Source organism: Triticum urartu, chromosome 2A (assembly GCF_056163025.1).
Source record: "Triticum urartu cultivar PI428250 chromosome 2A, HENAU_Tu73, whole genome shotgun sequence".
NCBI lineage: Eukaryota > Viridiplantae > Streptophyta > Magnoliopsida > Poales > Poaceae > Triticum > Triticum urartu.
The window spans coordinates 127,809,918-127,832,456 of NC_141874.1; positions in this window are offsets into that span (position 1 = coordinate 127,809,918).

Genomic DNA, 22,539 nt, shown 5'->3' on the forward strand with positions numbered 1-22,539 from the left:
GTGGACAGCAAATTCAAAAAAATAGCAAGAAAATTCAAAAAAAATGAAATTTTTTGGCATCAAAGAGGCGCGAGTCTGCAAGCTGCGTGCAAATTTTGTTGTGTTTGAACATTGGAGGGGCTTGTGGAGAAAAAAAACAAAATTTGGTTCGGGAAAAAACTTGGGAAAAAAATGACTATTTTGTTTTTCCTTGCTAGAGCTCCTCGCATGTCATTTGATCGCAAAAACTTGCAAGAACCTTGTGCACCCAAACCACTTTGATGCCAAAAAAATTCATATTTTTTTAAATTTTCTTGCTATTTTATTTCAAATTTATTGTTCGCAAGCGTGCAGATTAACTGTTTTTTTCTCGCCACAAGCTCCTGGAATGTCCAAATAGCACGAAAATTTGCACACACCTTGGGCACATGAGTATCTTCGATCTCACAAAATTTTAGATTTTTTTGCTATTTTTTTCAGGACGGTCAAAGCTGTTTGACCGGACGGTAACAGCGCAGAAGGGCATTTCTATAAGGGCACCTAACGGCTGAGGGGCAAATTTGAGCAGGCTTTCGAATTAGGGGTATATCTGATTAGGTGGTTCCAGTTAGGGACAGAAATGCAAATGGCCCATATAAAAACGCCAGGTGATATTTGTCCGGTTTATTTTAGCGCGTATTAATTTCTTAAAAAAACTACTCTAATATGTCTGTTTTCAATGCAGGGCAATTATCCGTCACAAAAGTGCTATGGATATGGAGCGCGGGTCAGCATTACTCTGTACTGGTGTTCGTCTGTGCCGTGCTGCTCGACGGACACACATATAAGCCGCTGCTCCTGTTGTTGAGTCTGCATCAATGTCGTGGTTAGCTCGCTCGTGCCCACGGCCGACTCTCTTGGTTGCATCAACTTACAAACATCGTGGTCGGTTCATCCATCCGCGTCTGTGGCCGGTTCACGCGTCCACGCCGGTTTACAATGAGGAGGACAACTTGCTCGTCCGCACCGGCTTACAATGCCGCGGCCGACTCATCTGTCTGTTCCCGCGCCCGACTCGGCCATGGTTGATTTCAGCTTCACCGTGGTGATCATCAACTCTGCGGTGGATAACTACTGGCCTAACGTATTAGGTGAAATCCATCCAATATATTTTTATGTTACATATTGCTTTCTCTAAAAAGAGCAACTACTCTGGCTTGCAAGTTCTCTAATGCAGGGCAAGTGGTCTACTGCAAAAAGGACTATTATATTAATGAGCTGTTGAGTGACTCATAACGGTTTGTATCACGGTCAAATATTGAGAATCTCAAGACAACTCCTCGAGTCGCCTTAAGGAGTCTCCTTAAGAGTCGGGGCTACAATGGCATGACTCGGCAAAATTGGCCAGTATCAATAATCCAGAACTCCGGGTCATTGGAGGGAAAAAATAACTCAGCCCCGGAGACTACTGCTATATTGATAAGAATTTAAAGGCCGTCAGAAAATTTTCAGTTCAAAATGAAGAATGACGGTTTAAAATCCGGCTCAAGGTAAACCTGTCTCCCACAAAAAGCTCTCAATATCCGGTTTGAAATTCCGGTTTAAAAAGAATTCATCTCTCGCAAGTTTGATTTTTCAGAAAAAATTACAGGGACCAAAGAGAGTTTGTTGCACAACACAACTCAAACATAGGCACCCGGCGAGCACAGCTCAGAAATATATCACTTGGGGCCTTCCGGCTTATTGAGCTAAAGCTATGATTACCCTTTGATCCGGCTCATAGCCACAGTTACAGGTCATTTGGGGGCTTCCTGTTCAAACATAGGTCGTATTCAAACCAAAGAGAACATAGTTGTCGGTACCCTCTTGATCGGCGCAATGCCAAAGCCACTAGGGGGCTTCTTGATCGTATTTGAATCATAGCTTAACCCCTTTTGGGTCCGACATGGATCGTATTCGAATCAGGGTCGTTAAAACCTCTCAAGTTCATTTGGGGGCTTCCTGTTCAAACATAGGTCGTATTCGAACCAAAGAGAACATAGCTATCGGTACCCTCTTGATCGGTGATGTCTACTACACAACCTTCTTCTTGTAGACGTTGTTGGGCCTCCAAGTGAAGAGGTTTATAGGACAGTAGCAAATTTCCCTCAAGTGGATGACCTAAGGTTTATTAATCCGTATGAAGCGTAGGATGAAGATGGTCTCTCTCAAGCAACCCTGCAACCAAATAACAAAGAGTCTCTTGTGTCCCCAACATACCCAATACAATGGTAAATTGTATAGGTGCACTAGTTCGGCGAAGAGATGGTGATACAAGTGGTATATGGATGGTAGATAAAGGTTTTTGTAATCTGAAAATATAAAAACAACAAGGTAACTAATGATAAAAGTGAGCACAAACGGTATTGCAATGCGTTGAAACAAGGCCTAGGGTTCATACTTTCACTAGTGCAAGTTCCCTCAACAATACTAACATAATTGGGTCACATAACTATCCCTCAACATGCAACAAAGAGTCACTCCAAAGTCACTAATAGCGGAGAACGAACGAAGAGATTATGGTAGGGTACGAAACCACCTCAAAGTTATTCTTTTCAATCAATCCGTTGGGCTATTCCTATAAGTGTCACAAACAACCCTAGAGTTCGTACTAGAATAACACCTTAAGACACAAATCAACCAAAACCCTAATGTCACCTAGATACTCCAATGTCACCTCAAGTATTCGTGGGTATGATTATACGATATGTGTCACACAATCTCAAATTCATCTATTCAACCAACACATAGGACTTCAAAGAGTGCCCCAAAGTTCCTACCGGAGAATCACGACGAAAACGTGTGCCAACCCCTATGCATAGGTTCATGGACGGAACCTGCAAGTTGATCACCAAAACATACATCAAGTGAGTCACATGGTATCCCATTGTCACCACAGATACGCACGACAAGACATAAATCAAGTGTTCTCAAATCTTTAAAGACTCAATCTGATAAGATAACTTCAAAGGGGAAACTCAATCCATTACAAGAGAGTAGAGGGGGGAGAAAACATCATAGGATTCAAATATAATAGCAAAGCTCGCAATACATCAAGATCGTATCACCTCAAGAACACAAGAGAGAGAGAGAGATAAAACACATAGCTACTGGTACATACCCTTAGCCCCGAGGGAGAACTACTCCCTCCTCGTCATGGAGAGCACCGGGATGATGAAGATGGCCACCGGAGAGGGATTGCCCCCTCCGGCAGGGTGCCGGAACGGGTCTAGATTGGCTTTCAGTGGCTACGGAGGCTTCTGGCACCGGAACTCCCGATCTTTTATGCTCCCCGATGTTTTTAGGGTATATGGAGATATATAGGCGGAAGAAGTACGTCAGGGGGGCACGAGGGGCCCACGAGGGTGGAGGGCGCGCCCAGGGGGTGGGCGCGCCCCCTACCTCGTGGCCTCCTTGAAGCTTCCCTTACGTGCACTTCAAGTCTTCTAGGCTTCTTTCCTTCCAAAAATGAGATCCATGAAGTTTCAGGTCAATTGGACTCCGTTTGATTTTCCTTTTCTTCAAAACCCTAAAACAAGGTAAAAACAGAAACTGGCACTGGGCTCTGGGTTAATAGGTTAGTCCCAAAAATGATATAAAAGTGTATAATAAAGCCCATAAACATCCAAAACAGTAGATAATATAGCATGGAGCAATCAAAAATTATAGATACGTTGGAGACGTATCAGCATCCCCAAGCTTAATTCCTGCTCGTCCTCGAGTAGGTAAATGATAAAAATAGAATTTTTGATGCGGACTGCTACTTAGCATAATTTCAATGTAATTCTTCTTAATTGTGGCATGAATATTCAGATCCGAAAGATTCAAGACAAAAGTTCATATTGACATAAAAATAATAATACTTCAAGCATACTAACTAAGCAATTATGTCCTCTCGAAATAACATGGCCAAAGAAAGTTCGTCCCTACAAAATCATATAGTTTAGTCATGCTTCATTTTCGTCACACAAGAATGCTCTCATCATGCACAACCTCGATGACCAGCCAAGCAATTGTTTCATACTTTAGTAATCTCAAACCTATAAACTTTCATGCAATATATGAGCGCGAGCCATGGACATAGCACTATGGGTGGAATAGAATATAATGAGGGGGGTTATGTGGAGAAGACAAAAAGGAGAAAGTCTCACATCAACGAGGCTAATCAATGAGCTATGGAGATACCCATCGATTTATGTTAATGCAAGGAGTAGGGATTGCCATGCAACGGATGCACTAGAGCTATAAATGTATGAAAGCTCAACAAAAGAAACTAAGTGGGCGTGCATCCAACTTGCTTACTCACGAAGACCTAGGGCACTTGAGGAGGCCCATTGTTGGAATATACAAGCCAAGTTCTATAATGAAAATTCTGAAAGCACAAGTGCTCCCTGGGTGATTTTGATAATTAATGACAACATATCTCTTGTTGGACTAATACTTTTACCTGGTATGTTTCAGACAAGTTCAACAAATTAAGTGGCATGGACTAAAGGATGTGGAACCCCTTCAAGATGCTAAGGACAAAGGATTGGATCAAGCTTCAAGATCAGGACTCTACATTTTCTATTTTAGTGATCCAAGATCACATTGAGTCTATAGAAAAAGCCAATACTATCAAGTTTGCTTGGCCAACTCTCTGTTTCACTTATTACCCAAATCGGTCCCACCGAGTTTGAGTAATCAGTCAAACCGAGTTTTGGATTTACCGTAACCCTAGCACATCGGTCCCACCGAGTTGATCCAGTCGGTCCCACCGAAAACCCTAACGGTCACTAGGTTTGCTAAAATCGGTCTGACCGAGTTTTTCAATTCGGTCTCACCGAGATTGGTAAATTGTGTGTAACGGTTAGATTTTGTGTGGAGGCTATATATACCCCTCCACCCACTCTTCATTCATGGAGAGAGCCATCAGAACATACCTACACTTCCAATACACATTTTCTGAGAGAGAACCACCTACTCATGTGTTGAGGCCAAGATATTCCATTCCTACCATATGAATCTTGATCTCTAGCCTTCCCAAGTTGCTTTCCACTCAAATATTCTTTCCACCAAATCCATATCCTATGAGAGAGAGTTGAGTGTTGGGGAGACTATCATTTGAATCACAAGAGCAAGGAGTTCATCATCAACACACCATTTGTTACTTCTTGGAGAGTGGTGTCTCCTAGATTGGCTAGGTGTCACTTGGGAGCCTCCGACAAAGATTGTGGAGTTGAACTAAGGAGTTTGTAAGGGCAAAGAGATCGCCTACTTCATGAAGATCTACCGCTAGTGAGGCAAGTCCTTCGTGGGCGATGGCCATGATGGGATAGACAAGGTTGCTTCTTCGTGGACCCTTCGTGGGTGGAGCCCTCCGTGGACTCGCGCAACTGTTACCCTTCGTGGGTTGAAGTCTCCATCAACGTGGATGTACGATAGCACCACCTATCGGAACCACGACAAAAACATCTGTGTCTCCAATTGCGTTTGAATTCTCCAAACCCTTCCCTTTACATTCTTGCAAGTTGCATGCTTTACGTTCCGCTGCTCATATACTCTTTGCATGCTTGCTTGATATGTATTGTGTTTGTTAAACTTGTGCCAAAACTCCACTTCAACTTAAGAAAATTAAAAACTGCAACTTTTAGCATTTAGTGTCTAATCACCCCCCTCTAGACACCTCTTCTCGATCATTTCAAATTCCCACTAGTATATGAAAGTGACAAAATAAGAGACTCTCTATCATGAAGATTATGGTGCTACTTTGAAGCACAAGTGTGGCAAAGGATAGTAGCATTATCCCTTCTCTCTTTTTCTCTCATCATTTTTTTGGGTCTTCTCTTTTTTATGGACTTTCTCTCTTTGTTTTGGGCCTTCTCTTTTTTATGGCCTTTCTCTTCTCTCTTTTTTTATTCCTCACTTGGGACAATGCTCTAGAAAATGATGATCACCACACTTCTATTTATTTACAACTCATTGATTACAACTCGATACTACAACAAAAGATGACTCTATATGAATGCCTTCGGCGGTGTACCGGGATATGCAATGAATCAAGAGTGACATGTATGAAAGAATTATGAATGGTGGCTTTGCCACAAATACTATGTCAACTACATGATCATGCTAAGCAATATGACAATGATGAATGTGTCATGATAAACGGAATGGTGGAAAGTTGCATGGCAATATAGCTCAGAATGGCTATGGAAATGCCATAATAGGTAGGTATGGTGGCTGTTTTGAGGAAGATATAAGGAGGTTTATGTGTGATAGAGCGTATCATACCATGGGGTTTGGATGCACCGGCGAAGTTTGCACCAACTCTCAATGTGAGAAAGGGCAATGCACGGTACCGAAGAGGCTAGCAAGGATGGAAGGGTGAGAGTGCGTATAATCCATGGACTCAACATTAGTCATAAAGAACTCACATACTTATTGCAAGAATCTACTAGTCATCAAAAACCTCGGCACTACGCGCATGCTCCTAGGGGGATAGATTGGTAGGAAAAGACCATCGCTCGTCCCCGACCGCCACTCATAAGGAATAAAATCAAATAACACCTCATGTTTCAAATTTGTTACACAACGTTTACCATACGTGCATGCTACGGGACTTGCAAACTTCAACACAAGCATTTCTCAAATTCACAACTACTCAACTAGAACGACTTTGATATTATTTGTCACGACCGGGTTTTCCGGGTATAAATTTCCAGAAAAAGACCGTCGTGCTCATCAGCCCCAGGATTACTGTTAGCTGATGAGGCTCCAACTTGATACAGAAATTCCAAGCAAAAATACAAAATATGTAGTACAAGACCATTCTGGCCTGTGAGTACAACGATTGGGTTTCTAGTGGTCGATGGCGGAAGCGGTTTGTGCGACATCAGTGTCTATGGGACTCCATTTCCCACAGGAACAGCTGACCAGGTTAACTCCTATCTTCGCGAGGCTGCTATCACCATTGCTTAGGTCCCGAGGCTGTCATCGCCACGCTCCTCTCCAAGCAAGCAATCTAGCCAAGACAATAGCTAGGGACAAGCCAGTGAGTACTTTGAATGTACTCGCAAACATTAAGAACACAGGTATAATATAATTGATAATCATGCACTGAAAAAATTCCATGATCACATCGTCAGTCATAAATAAAACATCTTTTATGCATGCAAGTAGGTTATTTTCATGCAACATGAATAAGCAGTAATAGAGTGGGAATAAAATGCCGCAGTCGGGCGTCTGAGCGACACCACATAAAGGGCTTTAAAAGAAATGCCACAGTCGGGCGTCTGAGCGACACCACATAAAGGGCTTATAAGAGAAATGCCACAGTCGGGCGTCTCAGCGACACCACGTAAATGGCTTATAAAATAAATAATCACAATGAATATCCAGGAGGTAGAACCGTCCCAGGGATACTCGATAATACAGATAATGCAACGGTTAGTCCATCACAAAATAATAATCATGGTCCTCACAAGTAACTAGTCGGTATCCAAGTTTGGTTTAACAATATCTCCTCCGAAGACCGACACTAAGACCAACACTTGACCCATCCCAGACTGTAATCCTTAACCATGGACACGGCTATTCGAATAGGTTTAATCTCTGCAGACGGTGTACTCTTTACCCACGAGTAACGGATTCCTTTAGTCCATCGGGACTAATTCCGTCTACGGCCTTTTAGTAGAAAACACGCCTAACTTGCACACACCAGCTTAACTCATCGGTGTCTAGAATCACCCATGACACTTGTTAAGCAAAATTCTAAGTGGGGAGGCTACAACCTCGCGTAGCATGGGATCAAATTTATATCGCGCGCTCTAAGGGGTGGCCTCCCCTCTCGGTCCCAACCGGAAACACCCATGCCCCCGGACCAGGTGGCCTGCCTACCGGCTACAACCGGTACCTTCCACCATGGCCTCTCTGTACGGTGTGTGCTTGAAAGGGGTTGACGACTTACTGAACCGTACCCTACCTGCGGCAGGGACGAGTGGTAGTACGAGGCAAGTATGGGGGTTACTGGAACAAGACTCGGTCTACAGTCGACTCAGGAGGTTTATAAATTCCCTGCATGACATGTATATCAAATATATTTCAACCGACGAAATCACCACCCATTATACCTTACTATGCCATACCGGACATAACCGTCCCGACGGGGACCGGCGACAAGCTCACTCCTACCCAAGGCAGAGGCTTTCCCGGATTCCTTTCCGGCATGCATGCAAGGCACATGAGGATGATTACCATCACAAGTATATTCATTTCCAACAGCAAGGAAATCACTAATATGCCTTCATGCAAATGATCACATCGCCACATAAAATAACGAGTTCTCCGAAATGAGATGGTGTTATAAACGAGTCAACTAACACACCAAAAATATTATGCCGGGGTTCAGAATGATTGCCTTCAAGGTGTGGAGAGGTGGGGGTGCTCTCCAAACTTTTTGAAAGTTTTCTTCCTCTCTCCAAAATCCTATTTTCAATAAATTTGAATTAACACACAATTTCAAAACAGCACAAAAAAATTGTTCAAATTTTTTTCAAATAAATATGATAAAAAACTAGACAAAAATTTAAAGAGGACAGAAAAAGAATCAATCAAAAATCATTTTCTGTTTAAAAGTTATAAGGGTTTTAACCCAAGGACTTTTCTGTAATGAAACAGAAACTTCTCAGGGGGCTGAACAGAAAAAGGTCAGAAAAACGCTTCAGACTGAAAGCGTATTTGCCCGAATGCATTTTCAGAAAACGTTTCGTGTAAAAGAAAAGAGAGACTGACGGGAGGGTCCCACCCGTCGGGCTTGAGTTTTCAAACGGGGAAGAAACAGAGCTCGTCGGCGCCCGAGAGCTGCGGGTGGTCGCTGGCGGCGATCCATGGCGAGTTAGGAGGATCGGAGAGTACCTACGTGCTCAGCGTGTCCTTCCGCGTCGGTGGGTGGTGGTGGTGGTCGTCGGCGAGCACCACGTCGACGACGGTCCTTGCTCCGGCGGACGGCGGCTCGGGTGGAGTTGGATCTCGTCGGGGAGGGCTGCGGAGGTCAAATTGAAGCCTGGGTTAGATCAATGGGTGCTCGAGGAGACAACTGACGAGGTCTGGGCGGCGGGGATGGCCTCACCGGAGTGAATCAAGCTGGTGGCCGAGGCGGATCGGGGCGGCCGGGGTTGGGGGAGGAGGCCTCCTCGAGGTCCTCCTAGTGGCTTGGCGGGGTGTTGGTGGGGTGCAGTGGTGACGCGTGCTCGAGAGTGAGCTCGGGACCTCTTTTTATAGGCGATCCGAGGCGGTGGCCGTGAACGGGGATCTCCGGCGATGGTTACGGCGGCGCAGTGCTTGGTCGGGGAGTTTAGGAGGTTGGGCAACAACGTGGAGGTCCATTGGTTCCGTTTAGGTGCTAACCGCAGCGGGATTTGGTTGCTTAGGGGTAGCTCGACGGAACGGGGCGGCGCGGGCCCGTCGGCGGCAGGGAGCGTGCTCTGTGCGTGCCGCGCCACGGCGACGGTGCTGCATGCATGCGCTGGCGAGGAAATGGCCACGCGGAGCCACCAGGGGGTTTGGGAGGCGCCGAACGGCGTTATGCCGCCGTTCTGCTCCCTGTCGGCCGCTACGGTGGTTCAGCCGCCGCAAGACACGCCGGCGCAGGCGGGCCAGGGTGCTACCGACGCCAGGAATGTGCCAAGCGCGCGTGTGAGGCTCCGAACAAGCAAGCTAGGACGTGAGCAACGTGCCAAGTGCACTGTGAGCATGTGACTGAATTTCTGACGAAGATCGACACTGAAACTCTGAACTTAACTGAAGATGAACAGAAACAGTGCATGCAAGGTGTTCGACAGAATGATCAAGGCATGTAGGGATTTTTCCTTGAGCTGATTTTTGGTGGAGTGGTCTCTCATTGCACCTGGAGGCTGCCTGAATTTTGGTAGAATTATTGGAGAAGGGAAGATATGATTTTCACCAAATTTGACAAATCTGGTCCAAACCTGCAGAGGCTGAAACTTGAAAATTTAAAAAAGAAGAAGAGTGGATCTTGATGGTCCTAGGTTGTGGGTGCTAAGGACTATCCAGAGGAGTTGGTTTGAGATCAAAACTCAAAGGAAATTAGGTACTTGCTTTGCAAATAACCTAGGCTGGACCAAAATGGAAAAGAGGTTGATTCACTCAAAATTTTCAAAGAACAGCACTAGGTTTTTGCATAATGTTGAATCATATGCTACTACCAACATCCCATAATTTTGGTGGAGGCCAGAAAGAAATATTTTAATGGGTTGTAGTGCAAATTTGCACTCTGGACCAGAGAAGAAAAATTGATGCAGAGCTCAAAATATTACATGAATAAAAGATATTTTTGTATAAAAGTGATTTAAAAACATCACATGACATCTCCAAATTTTGGTTGGAATTTTAGGTGAATTTATCAAATGGTTGTAGTTCAATTATGGCCATATAACCTTGGAAAACCATTTTTCAAGAAAATAAAGATTAAGCAAATTAATTATGTAATTAGTTATACTGATAAAAGAAAAGTTTTTCTTGAGAGGTTAAACAAGTCCAATAACATATTTGAAATATTTTCACTTTAGGGAACAACTCCATGATAATAAGAAAGGAAATGTTTAAAAAAATCAAAAGGGAGTCCAAAAAATCAAAGTTTTAATTCCTGGCAAAAATTTTAATTTAATAAAACAAGGCCAAAATTTTGGGGTGTCACAACACTACCCCCCGAAGAAAAATCTCGTCCTCGAGATTTGCTAAGAGCTGTTTTAAGAAAAACTATACGCAATAAAAATGTGGCTACAGTGAGAGGGCAATAAGTGGTGAAAAACCACAGTGTGAATACTGGTGCTGCGTGGAAAAATCTATGGTTCGGGACAAAACATGAGATTTCTACGCTGGATATAAATTTAGAATAACTTCTAAATTTAAATATGCGCTGGTCGTACCCGAGAGCACAGTGCTCTCTCTGGCCGACAGGTGGACCCGGGGCCCACTGTCAGCCTCTTCTTCTCCCTCTGGTCCTCTCTTCTTCCTCTCTCCCGCGCGCTTTCCCGCACTTTCTCCACCGGCGACGCCTAGCGCGTAGGGCTCTAGGCCGTACTGCGGTAGTGTGCGGCGTGCTAGCTGCCGGTGCAGCGTGCACTCACCTCGCGGGCCAGCGCGCTGTCGGCACTACTCGCGGATTCGTCTCCAAATACCGGCGATCGGCGACGAGCGGCGTTGGTGGACTTCGCCCTCCGTACACTGAGATCGAGCTATAAAACGGCCGGGGTGCCCCTCTCTCTTCCTCACACCTGGCCTCACTTCTCCTCCTCCTTCTTCCTCCATTACTGCTTACAAAAGCTCGGGTTAGGCTCTAATGGCGGAGGTAATGCCGGACTGGTTTGCGATCCTGATATGCGGAGGGCTGGCGACACTGCTGGGGCTCTCCGTGCTCTTGTGCGCGATGATCCTCGACGATCATCGCGATGCTGCTGCTCGGGTGTTGGCTCTCCGCGGTGGTGGTGATCACGAGGAGTAGATGGGGTGTGCCGGGTGCTAACTGTTGTTAGGGGGTGATTAGCTGGATGTAACACTGTTGCAAAGTTTGTAAACAGTGTATGTGTTCGAATGATTATGGTTGTGAGTCTGCTGCCGTGGTGCTGTGTGAAATTAATTAATCCATGCCGTGAGAAGGTGCAGATGTAGCAACTCAGGGAAAAGAAATCTCACTCCAGGATTTTACGAGGGAAAAACAGTTAAATTTAAAGGGGCATAAACCACAACAAAAACTACACACATTAGTAGAAGCCAAATAATTGACTCGTCGTACAAACTCAGGGTATCACGCATAAGTCACACACATAAATAAATGTTGCAATAATGAACACCGCAGCGACGTTTAAAATGGAAACGGTAACCGGACGGGGTCCCTAGAAAACGTCTCTGGTACTGGGATACACTCCTCTTCTATCGGGGGAAGTGGATTGACCAGTCGATGCACGTGTCTCTCCTGGTCGGGCCTTAGTGCTCTGCCGATGGCGATCTGAGGATTTAAATCTGCGAGGCTCTGGAGATAACCCATCACACGTTGGGTTAAACGCTCTTGAGCAATGACGTACTGGACAAGGTTGGCTAGGACTGGGTCTCTCTCAATTCGTCCACCGAGAAAAGATGTCACTCCTCCGGGTGCTGCACGGCTCGGGAAGTAATAATACCCTCGTTCGCTGGCATAGGGTACTGCGGATCGAAGGCGAGCAAGCGCTTCGTATGCAACAACTTCTATGGCCATATGTGGGGTTGGCATAGATTTCCCCACGAAGGAGACCTCCGTTGGATCTTGGTTTGAGTTGACGGGAGGGATGTGTACTACTGCCCAATATCTCGAGGTGGAAGGGGTGATTCTCGATTTGAACAACTCGAACTGGGGTGGCTGGGTAGCGCCCATGGTACTGCAGGTAAAATCCCACAATATCTTGACAAAACTACCCGGGGTTGCATCTGGGGTTCTCAGATAAATGCTGGGGCTCGGCATGGCGAGAAATGGTTGTGAGGGTGGTGCACAAGGTGAGAGGTGCTTGGTAAGGTCACGCGGTGGCCTTTTTATAGCACCGGAGCTGGGTCATTTTTACCGTGGTGAATGGTAAAGAAAATTTTCAGCTCTGTTCCAAGGGTCGGGGTCAAGCCACAGATTCACACATTTCACTATAGTGATGTGTTACTGTGGGGGTTGTCGGGGAGGTTTTTGGTAACTGTGTCTGGGATAGAAATCTTATACTGCATACTGGCATATCCAGCAAGGCTACTATTAAAACAGAGGTACGACAACATGCGGCATTTAATTACAAGGCCACACGATTACAAAGCGAGGGTACACTGGGACTCGATACGACTCGGGTGACTTAGTCTACCTCGTTTACATCCAAGCGGGCGTGACTTGTGGATGTTGAGGCTTCTCCACGGGTCTCGCCGTCGGAATTAGCTGGAGTGGGTTGAGGGGCTGCAGGCTCGGGGTAGCGATGAGGACCATCTCGGGGATTGTGGGCCACAACCCCGTTGGAGTGTGCTCCCAATATGCGACGAAGCACTTCTGGGGTTATCGCAGCACCTTGGCCGATGGCTGGGGCAGGCCTCAGGGACTCGATCGGGTGTCCAAACAGCACGACTGGGTTGTCGGCGTTGGGCTCGTTCTCTTCTCTCGCCGGGGCTTGACGAACCAGCTCTCCACGAGCTGCGATTAGATCAATAGTGATTTGATCGCACAGTTCCTCTAGTGCACTTACATAGCGCACTAGGTGCAACAATGCAGGATCTGTCTCGTGATCTCCGTTGGCAACTTGGGGTGGTCTACCATACCCTTCACGTCTGGGGTAGTAGTGGAACGAGCAACAGTTAACTCTGGGCGACAAGTACCGGAGATGAACTATAGCTTCTCGAGCAGCTAGTTGGATGGCTTGTGGTTCAAAGGAAGTCGTTCTTCCGGTGAACCTGTAGGGGCGTTCGGGTGCTAGACCCCTACCGTAGATGTGTACAGTGGCCCAGAATTGACGGTTCTCACCGCTCATGGGTCCTTGGTACACAACATATTCTGGGGGCTCTTCTAACACATAGGCACGACGGGTGAGGTTTGCAAGTATGGTCACAAAGCCTCCAAGGTTGGTTGCCGTGGTCTCATTGTGCACGACGGGGCCAGGCATTGTAGCTTGGTTTGGGGTAGAGGCTGTGCTGGGCTGTGTTGGGGCTAGCGTGCCCCTCTTTATAGGAAAAGGGGACGGAGTCTTCCTTCGCACGTTTGCGAGAAAGGACTATTTAGGATTCGATCACTGGCACATGAGCGACAGGTTAGGTTGATAGGTTGGGTACCGACTGCCAAAAGGTGTTGGGTTACTGTGTGGCTATCTTGCACGAGAAGCTTGGTTTGGTTATGGCTTGATGGGTTGGTCTGCCTAAGTTTATTGACCTGGCTAAGATAGGATTAGCCAATGGTCAGCCTGGCTCTGATACCAAGTCTGTCACGACCGGGTTTTCCGGGTATAAATTTCCAGAAAAAGACCGTCGTGCTCATCAGCCCCAGGATTACTGTTAGCTGATGAGGCTCCAACTTGATACAGAAATTCCAAGCAAAAATACAAAATATGTAGTACAAGACCATTCTGGCCTGTGAGTACAACGATTGGGTTTCTAGTGGTCGATGGCGGAAGCGGTTTGTGCGACATCAGTGTCCATGGGACTCCATTTCCCACAGGAACAGCTGACCAGGTTAACTCCTATCTTCGCGAGGCTGCTATCACCGTTGCTTAGGTCCCGAGGCTGTCATCGCCACGCTCCTCTCCAAGCAAGCAATCTGGCCAAGACAATAGCTAGGGACAAGCCAGTGAGTACTTTGAATGTACTCGCAAACATTAAGAACACAGGTATAATATAATTAATAATCATGCACTGAAAAAATTCCATGATCACATCGTCAGTCATAAATAAAACATCTTTTATGCATGCAAGCAGGTTATTTTCATGCAACATGAATAAGCAGTAATAGAGTGGGAATAAAATGCCGCAGTCGGGCGTCTGAGCGACACCACATAAAGGGCTTTAAAAGAAATGCCACAGTCGGGCGTCTGAGCGACACCAAATAAAGGGCTTATAAGAGAAATGCCACAGTCGGGCGTCTCAGCGACACCACGTAAATGGCTTATAAAATAAATAATCACAATGAATATCCAGGAGGTAGAACCGTCCCAGGGATACTCGATAATACAGATAATGCAACGGTTAGTCCATCACAAAATAATAATCATGGTCCTCACAAGTAACTAGTCGGTATCCAAGTTTGGTTTAACAATATCTCCTCCGAAGACCGACACTAAGACCAACACTTGACCCATCCCAGACTGTAATCCTTAACCATGGACACGGCTATTCGAATAGGTTTAATCTCTGCAGACGGTGTACTCTTTACCCACGAGTAACGGATTCCTTTAGTCCATCGGGACTAATTCCGTCTATGGCCTTTTAGTAGAAAACACACCTAACTTGCACACACCAGCTTAACTCATCGGTGTCTAGAATCACCCACGACACTTGTTAAGCAAAACTCTAAGTGGGGAGGCTACAACCTCGCGTAGCATGGGATCAAATTTATATCACGCGCTCTAAGGGGTGGCCTCCCCTCTCGGTCCCAACCGGAAACACCCATGCCCCCGGACTAGGTGGCCTGCCTACCGGCTACAACCGGTATCTTCCACCATGGCCTCTCTGTACGGTGTGTGCTTGAAAGGGGTTGACGACTTACTGAACCATACCCTACCTGCGGCAGGGACGAGTGGTAGTACGAGGCAAGTATGGGGGTTACTGGAACAAGACTCGGTCTACAGTCGACTCAGGAGGTTTATAAATTCCCTGCATGACATGTATATCAAATATATTTCAACCGACGAAATCACCACCCATTATACCTTACTATGCCATACCGGACATAACCGTCCCGACGGGGACCGGCGACAAGCTCACTCCTACCCAAGGCAGAGGCTTTCCCGGATTCCTTTCCGGCATGCATGCAAGGCACATGAGGATGATTACCATCACAAGTATATTCATTTCCAACAGCAAGGAAATCACTAATATGCCTTCATGCAAATGATCACATCGCCACATAAAATAACGAGTTCTCCGAAATGAGATGGTGTTATAAACGAGTCAACTAACACACCAAAAATATTATGCCGGGGTTCAGAATGATTGCCTTCAAGGTGTGGAGAGGTGGGGGTGCTCTCCAAACTTTTTGAAAGTTTTCTTCCTCTCTCCAAAATCCTATTTTCAATAAATTTGAATTAACACACAATTTCAAAACAGCACAAAAAAATTGTTCAAATTTTTTTCAAATAAATATGATAAAAAACTAGACAAAAATTTAAAGAGGACAGAAAAAGAATCAATCAAAAATCATTTTCTGTTTAAAAGTTATAAGGGTTTTAACCCAAGGACTTTTCTGTAATGAAACAGAAACTTCTCAGGGGGCTGAACAGAAAAAGGTCAGAAAAACGCTTCAGACTGAAAGCGTATTTGCCCGAATGCATTTTCAGAAAACGTTTCGTGTAAAAGAAAAGAGAGACTGACGGGAGGGTCCCACCCGTCGGGCTTGAGTTTTCAAACGGGGAAGAAACAGAGCTCGTCGGCGCCCGAGAGCTGCGGTGGTCGACGGAACGGGGCGGCGCGGGCCCGTCGGCGGCAGGGAGCACGCTTAGTAGAAAACACGCCTAAGCTTGCACACACCGTCTGACGAAGATCGACACTGAAACTCTGAACTTAACTGAAGATGAACAGAAACAGTGCATGCAAGGTGTTCGACAGAATGATCAAGGCATGTAGGGATTTTTCCTTGAGCTGATTTTTGGTGGAGTGGTCTCTCATTGCACCTGGAGGCTCCCTGAATTTTGGTAGAATTATTGGAGAAGGGAAGATATGATTTTCACCAAATTTGACAAATCTGGTCCAAACCTGCAGAGGCTGAAACTTGAAAATTTAAAAAAGAAGAAGAGTGGATCTTGATGGTCCTAGGTTGTGGGTGCTAAGGACTATCCAGAGGAGTTGGTTTGAGATCAAAACTCAAAGGAAATTAGGTACTTGCTTTGCAAATCACCTAGGCTGGACCAGAATGGAAAAGAGGTTGATTCACTCAAAATTTTCAAAGAACAGCACTAGGTTTTTGCATAATGTTGAATCATATGCTACTACCAACATCCCATAATTTTGGTGGAGGCCAGAAAGAAATATTTTAATGGGTTGTAGTGCAAATTTGCACTCTGGACCAAAGAAGAAAAATTGATGCAGAGCTCAAAATATTACATGAATAAAAGATATTTTTGTATAAAAGTGATTTAAAAACATCACATGACATCTCCAAATTTTGGTTGGAATTTTAGGTGAATTTATCAAATGGTTGTAGTTCAATTATGGCCATATAACCTTGGAAAACCATTTTTCAAGAAAATAAAGATTAAGCAAATTAATTATGTAATTAGTTATACTGATAAAAGAAAAGTTTTTCTTGAGAGGTTAAACAAGTCCAATAACATATTTGAAATATTTTCACTTTAGGGAACAACTCCATGATAATAAGAAAGGAAATGTGTAAAAAAATCAAAAGGGAGTCCAAAAAATCAAAGTTTTAATTCCTGGCAAAAATTTTAATTTAATAAAACAAGGCCAAAATTTTGGGGTGTCACATTATTACCTCCATATCTCAAAACAATAATCAAGCATCAAACTTCTCTTAGTATTCAATACTCTATATGAAAGTTTTTACTATTCTTGGATGCCTAGCATATTTGGATTATTTAAGCAAATTACAATGCTACTTAAAACTCTCAAAATGATATAAGTGAAGCATGAGAGTTCATCTATTTCTGTAATACCACCACCGTGCTCTAAAAAGATATAAGTGAAGCACTAGAGCAAACGACAAACTACTCCGAAAGATATAAGTGAAGATCAATGAGTAGTCGAATAATTATGCAACTATGTGAAGACTCTATAACATTTAAGATTTTCAGATCTTGGTATTTTATTCAAACAGCAAGCAAAACATAATGAAATAAAATGACGCTCCAAGCAAAACACATATCATGTGGCGAATAAAAATATAGCCTCAAGTAAAGTTACCGATAGAAGAAGACGAAAGAGGGGATGCCTTCAGGGCATCCCCAAGCTTAGGCTCTTGGCTATCCTTTAATATTACCTTGGGGTGCCTTGGGCATCCCCAAGCTTAGGCTATTGCCACTCCTTATTCCATAATCCATCGAATCTTCACCCAAAACTTGAAAACTTCACAACACAAAACTTAACAGAAAACTCGTAAGCTCCGTTAGCGAAAGAAAACAAAACACCACTTCAAGGTACTGTAATGAAATCATTATTTATTTATATTGGTGTTAAACCTACTGTATTCCAACTTCACTATGGTTTATAAACTCTTTTACTAGCCATAGATTCGTCAAAATAAGCAAACAACACACGAAAAACAGAATCTGTCAAAAACAGAACAGTCTGTAGTAATCTGTAACTAACGCAAACTTCTGGAACCCCAAAAATTCTAAAATAAATTGGTGGACCTGAGTAATTTGTCTATAATAATCTGAAAAAAGAATTAACTAAATATCACTCTCTAATAAAAAATGGCAGCAATTCTCGTGAGCGCTAATGTTTCTGTTTTTTACAGCATGATCATAAAGACTTCACCCGAGTCTTCCCAAAGGTTCTACTTGACACAAACACTAATTAAAAGCATAAAACCACATCTAAACATAGTCTAGATGAATTATTTATTACTAAACAGAAGCAAAAAGCAGGTAATGAAAATAAAATTGGGTTGCCTCCCAACAAGCGCTATCGTTTAACGCCCCTAGCTAGGCATGATGATTTCAATGATGCTCACATAAAGGATAAGAATTGAAACATAAAGAGCATCATGAAGAATATGACTAGCACATTTAAGTCTAACCCACTTCCTATGCATAGGTATATTGTGAGCAAACAACTTATGGAAACAATAATAAATTAGCATAGGAAGGTAAAGCAAGCAGAACTTCAAGATTTTAAGCACATAGAGAGGAAACTTGGTATTATTGCAATTCCTACAAGCATATATTCCTCCCTCATAATAATTTTCAGTAGCATCATGAATGAATTCAACAATATAACCAGCACCTAAATCATTTTTTTCATGATCTACAAGCATAGAAATTTTATTACTCTCCACACAAGCAAATTTCTTCTCATGAATAGTAGTGGGAGTAAACTCAACAAAATAATTATCATGTGAGGCATAATCCAATTGAAAACTAAAATCATGATGACAAGTTTCATGGATATCATTATTCTTTATAGCATACAAGTCATCACAATAATCATCATAGATGGCAACCTTGTTCTCATAATCAATTGGAACCCCTTCTGGAATAGTGGATTCATCACAAAATAAAGGCATGACCTCTCCAAATCCACTTTCATCAATATAATCATCATAAATAGGAGGCATGCTTTCATCATAATAAATTTTCTCATCAAAACTTGGGGGACAAAAAAATATCATCTTCATGAAACATAGCTTCCCCAAGCTTGTGGCTTTGCATATCATTAGGATCATGGATATTCAAGGAATTCATACTAACAACATTGCAATCATACTCATCATTCAAATATTTAGTGCCAAACATTTTAATGCATTCTTCTCCTAACACTTTGGCACAATTTTCCTTTCCATCATACTCACGAAAGATATTAAAAAGATGAAGCGTATGAGGCAAACTTAATTCCATTTTTTAATTTTCTTTTATAAACTAAACTAGTGATAAAACAAGAAACTAAAAGACTCGATTGCAAGATCTAAAGATATACCTTCAAGCACTCACCTCCCTGGCAACGGCGCCAGAAAAGAGCTTGATGTCTACTACACAACCTTCTTCTTGTTATTGGGCCTCCAAGTGCAGAGGTTTGTAGGACTGTAACAAATTTCCCTCAAGTGGATGACCTAAGGTTTATCAATTCATAGGAGGCGTAGGATGAAGATGGTCTCTCTCAAGCAACCCTGCAACCAAATAACAAAGAGTCCCTTGTGTCCCCAACACACCCAATACAATGGTAAATTGTATAGGTGCACTAGTTCGGCGAAGAGATGGTGATACAAGTGGTATATGGATGGTAGATAAAGGTTTTTGTAATCTGAAAATGTAAATACAGCAAGGTAACTAATGATAAAAGTGAGCACAAACGGTATTGCAATGCGTTGAAACAAGGCCTAGGGTTCATACTTTCACTAGTGCAAGTTCCCTCAACAATACTAACATAATTGGATCACATAATTATCCCTCAAAATGCAACAAAGAGTCACTCCAGAGTCACTAATAGCGGAGAACGAACGAAGAGATTATGGTAGGGTACGAAACCACCTCAAAGTTATTCTTTCCAATCAATCCGTTGGGCTATTCCTATAAGTGTCACAAACAGCCCTAGAGTTCGTACTAGAATAACACCTTAAGACACAAATCAACCAAAACCCTAATGTCACCTAGATACTCCAATGTCACCTCAAGTATCCGTGGGTATGATTATACGATATGCGTCACACAATCTCATATTCATTTATTCAACCAACACGTAGGACCTCAAAGAGTGCCCCAAAGTTCCTACCGGAGAAACGTGTGCCAACCCCTATGCATAGGTTCATGGGCGGAACCCGCAAGTTGATCACCAAAACATACATCAAGTGAATCACGTGGTATCCCATTGTCACCACAGATACACACGACAAGACATACATCAAGTGTTCTCAAATCTTTAAAGACTCAATTCGATAAGCTGACTTCAAAGGGGAAACTCAATCCATTACAAGAGAGTAGAGGGGGGAGAAAACATCATAGGATCCAAATATAATAGCAAAGCTTGCGATACATCAAGATCGTATCACCTCAAGAACACGAGAGAGAGAGAGAGAGAGATCAAACACATAGCTACTGGTACATACCCTCAGCCCCGAGGGAGAGCTACTCCCTCCTCGTCATGGAGAGCACCGGGATGATGAAGATGGCCACCGGAGAGGGATTGCCCCCTCCGGCAGGGTGCCGGAACGGGTCTAGATTGGCTTTCGGTGGCTACGGAGGCTTCTGGCGGCGGAACTCCTGATCTTTTGTGCTCCCTGATGTTTTTAGGGTATATTGATATATATAGGCGGAAGAAGTACGTCAGGGGGGCACGAGGGGCCCACGAGGGTGGAGGGCGCGCCTAGGGGGTGGGCGCGTCCCCCTACCTCGTGGCCTCCTCGAAGCTTCCCTTACGTGCACTTCAAGTCTTCTGGGCTTCCTTCCTTCCAAAATGAGTTCCGTGAAGTTTCAGGTCAATTGGACTCCGTTTGATTTTCCTTTTCTTCGAAACCCTAAAACTAGGTAAAAACAGAAACTGGCACTGGGCTCTGGGTTAATAGGTTAGTCCCAAAAATGATATAAAAGTGTATAATAAAGCCCATAAACATCCAAAACAGTAGATAATATAGCATGGAGCAATCAAAAATTATAGATATGTTGGAGATGTATCAATCGACACACTGCCAAAGCCACCGGGGGCTACATGATCGTATTCAAATCCTAGCTTAACCCCTTTGGAACAGTTTACTGATCATATTCGAATCAGAAGCCTTGATTTTTTCTTTCTATTTGGCTTAAGGTTTTTGAAAACAATCTTTGATTTTGTCTTGAGACTTTTTTGTTCAGATCTAAGTATAAGTGTGGTTTAAATTTAACCCGGCTTGGTTTTGGACGATAAGTCGCCAACATATGACAAACATCATACATTTGGAAGTGAGTGGCTTCTAAGGATTGGGTTATCACCCTTACTGCACAGGTATCCTAAATCGGCAGTACGATTCAATATCACAGGAACCGGTTTTCCAAACCAGATTGTATTATTCAAATCTTTAATAGCCAACATGGCTGGATTTTTATTATGGTTATCAATAGCCAATATTATGATGGAGGTCTTCAAAGTCGCTTCAGCGCAATGGTTATTATTTTATTAATGGACATGATTTATTTTTACAATGGAGGGAATAGTCCTGAGTCGCTCCAGGCTTACGACCCGGCACTTGGGGGCTACATTATTCAAGTTGAGATCACATAAAATATGCAAGTCCCATGTCACTGCCAGCATGCACTATGGCACTTGGGGGCTAATACAAAGTCATTTTTACTGGCCTTATTGAAGACCCGACTCATCACATTATAATGAGCCGGCCCTTGGGGGCTACCAATTGCTCCTAACAACAATTCAAGGTACACAAGTTTTATTCCATTATATTGAAGGGTCCACTGCTCAGTTGGTAAAGCACAAAGCTCTTAACCTTGTGGACATGGGTTCAAGCCCCATGATGGGGGTTACATCATATGAGGTTCTTTTCAAAGAAGTATATATAAAGTCCCGGCTCAATATTATCTTACCAAGCCGGCCCTTGGGGGCTACACGTTGTTGTTTAAGTCTATATGATCATATTTATAAAGTCCCTGCTCATTATTGCATAATGACCCGGCCCTTGGGGGCTACACTGGTTGAAGTTTTTATGAGTATAAGGCAATTACAAGTCCCAGGTTGCTGCAAGCATGACAACCCGTCACTTGGGGGCTACATATATGGAGTATTCAGTCTTTACTAGTGACTAAGATGAACAACATGGATTTCTTCAAAGTGACAGTATTTATATTGAAGCAAGTCTTAAGTCATCACTTTGTTTCTGCTCGAGACTTGGGGGCTACATGTAATATGGATATAAGGGAGAAATATCTTCCAATTTTCAGTTTTAAGCAAACCAGATTGACCCGGCGTCACCAACAATCATGACTCGGTGTCACCAATAACTATGACCCGGCGTCGGCAACAATTATGACATGGTGCTATCAATATTTACAAACCGGATATTTTGGCAATGATAAAATGGCAAGTTCTACATCTTCAAGCCGGCTGAAAATCAGATGAGTATTTCAAGACCAATATTTTTGTTAAGCATTAGTAGCTGAATCAAATGAATTATTCTTCACAATA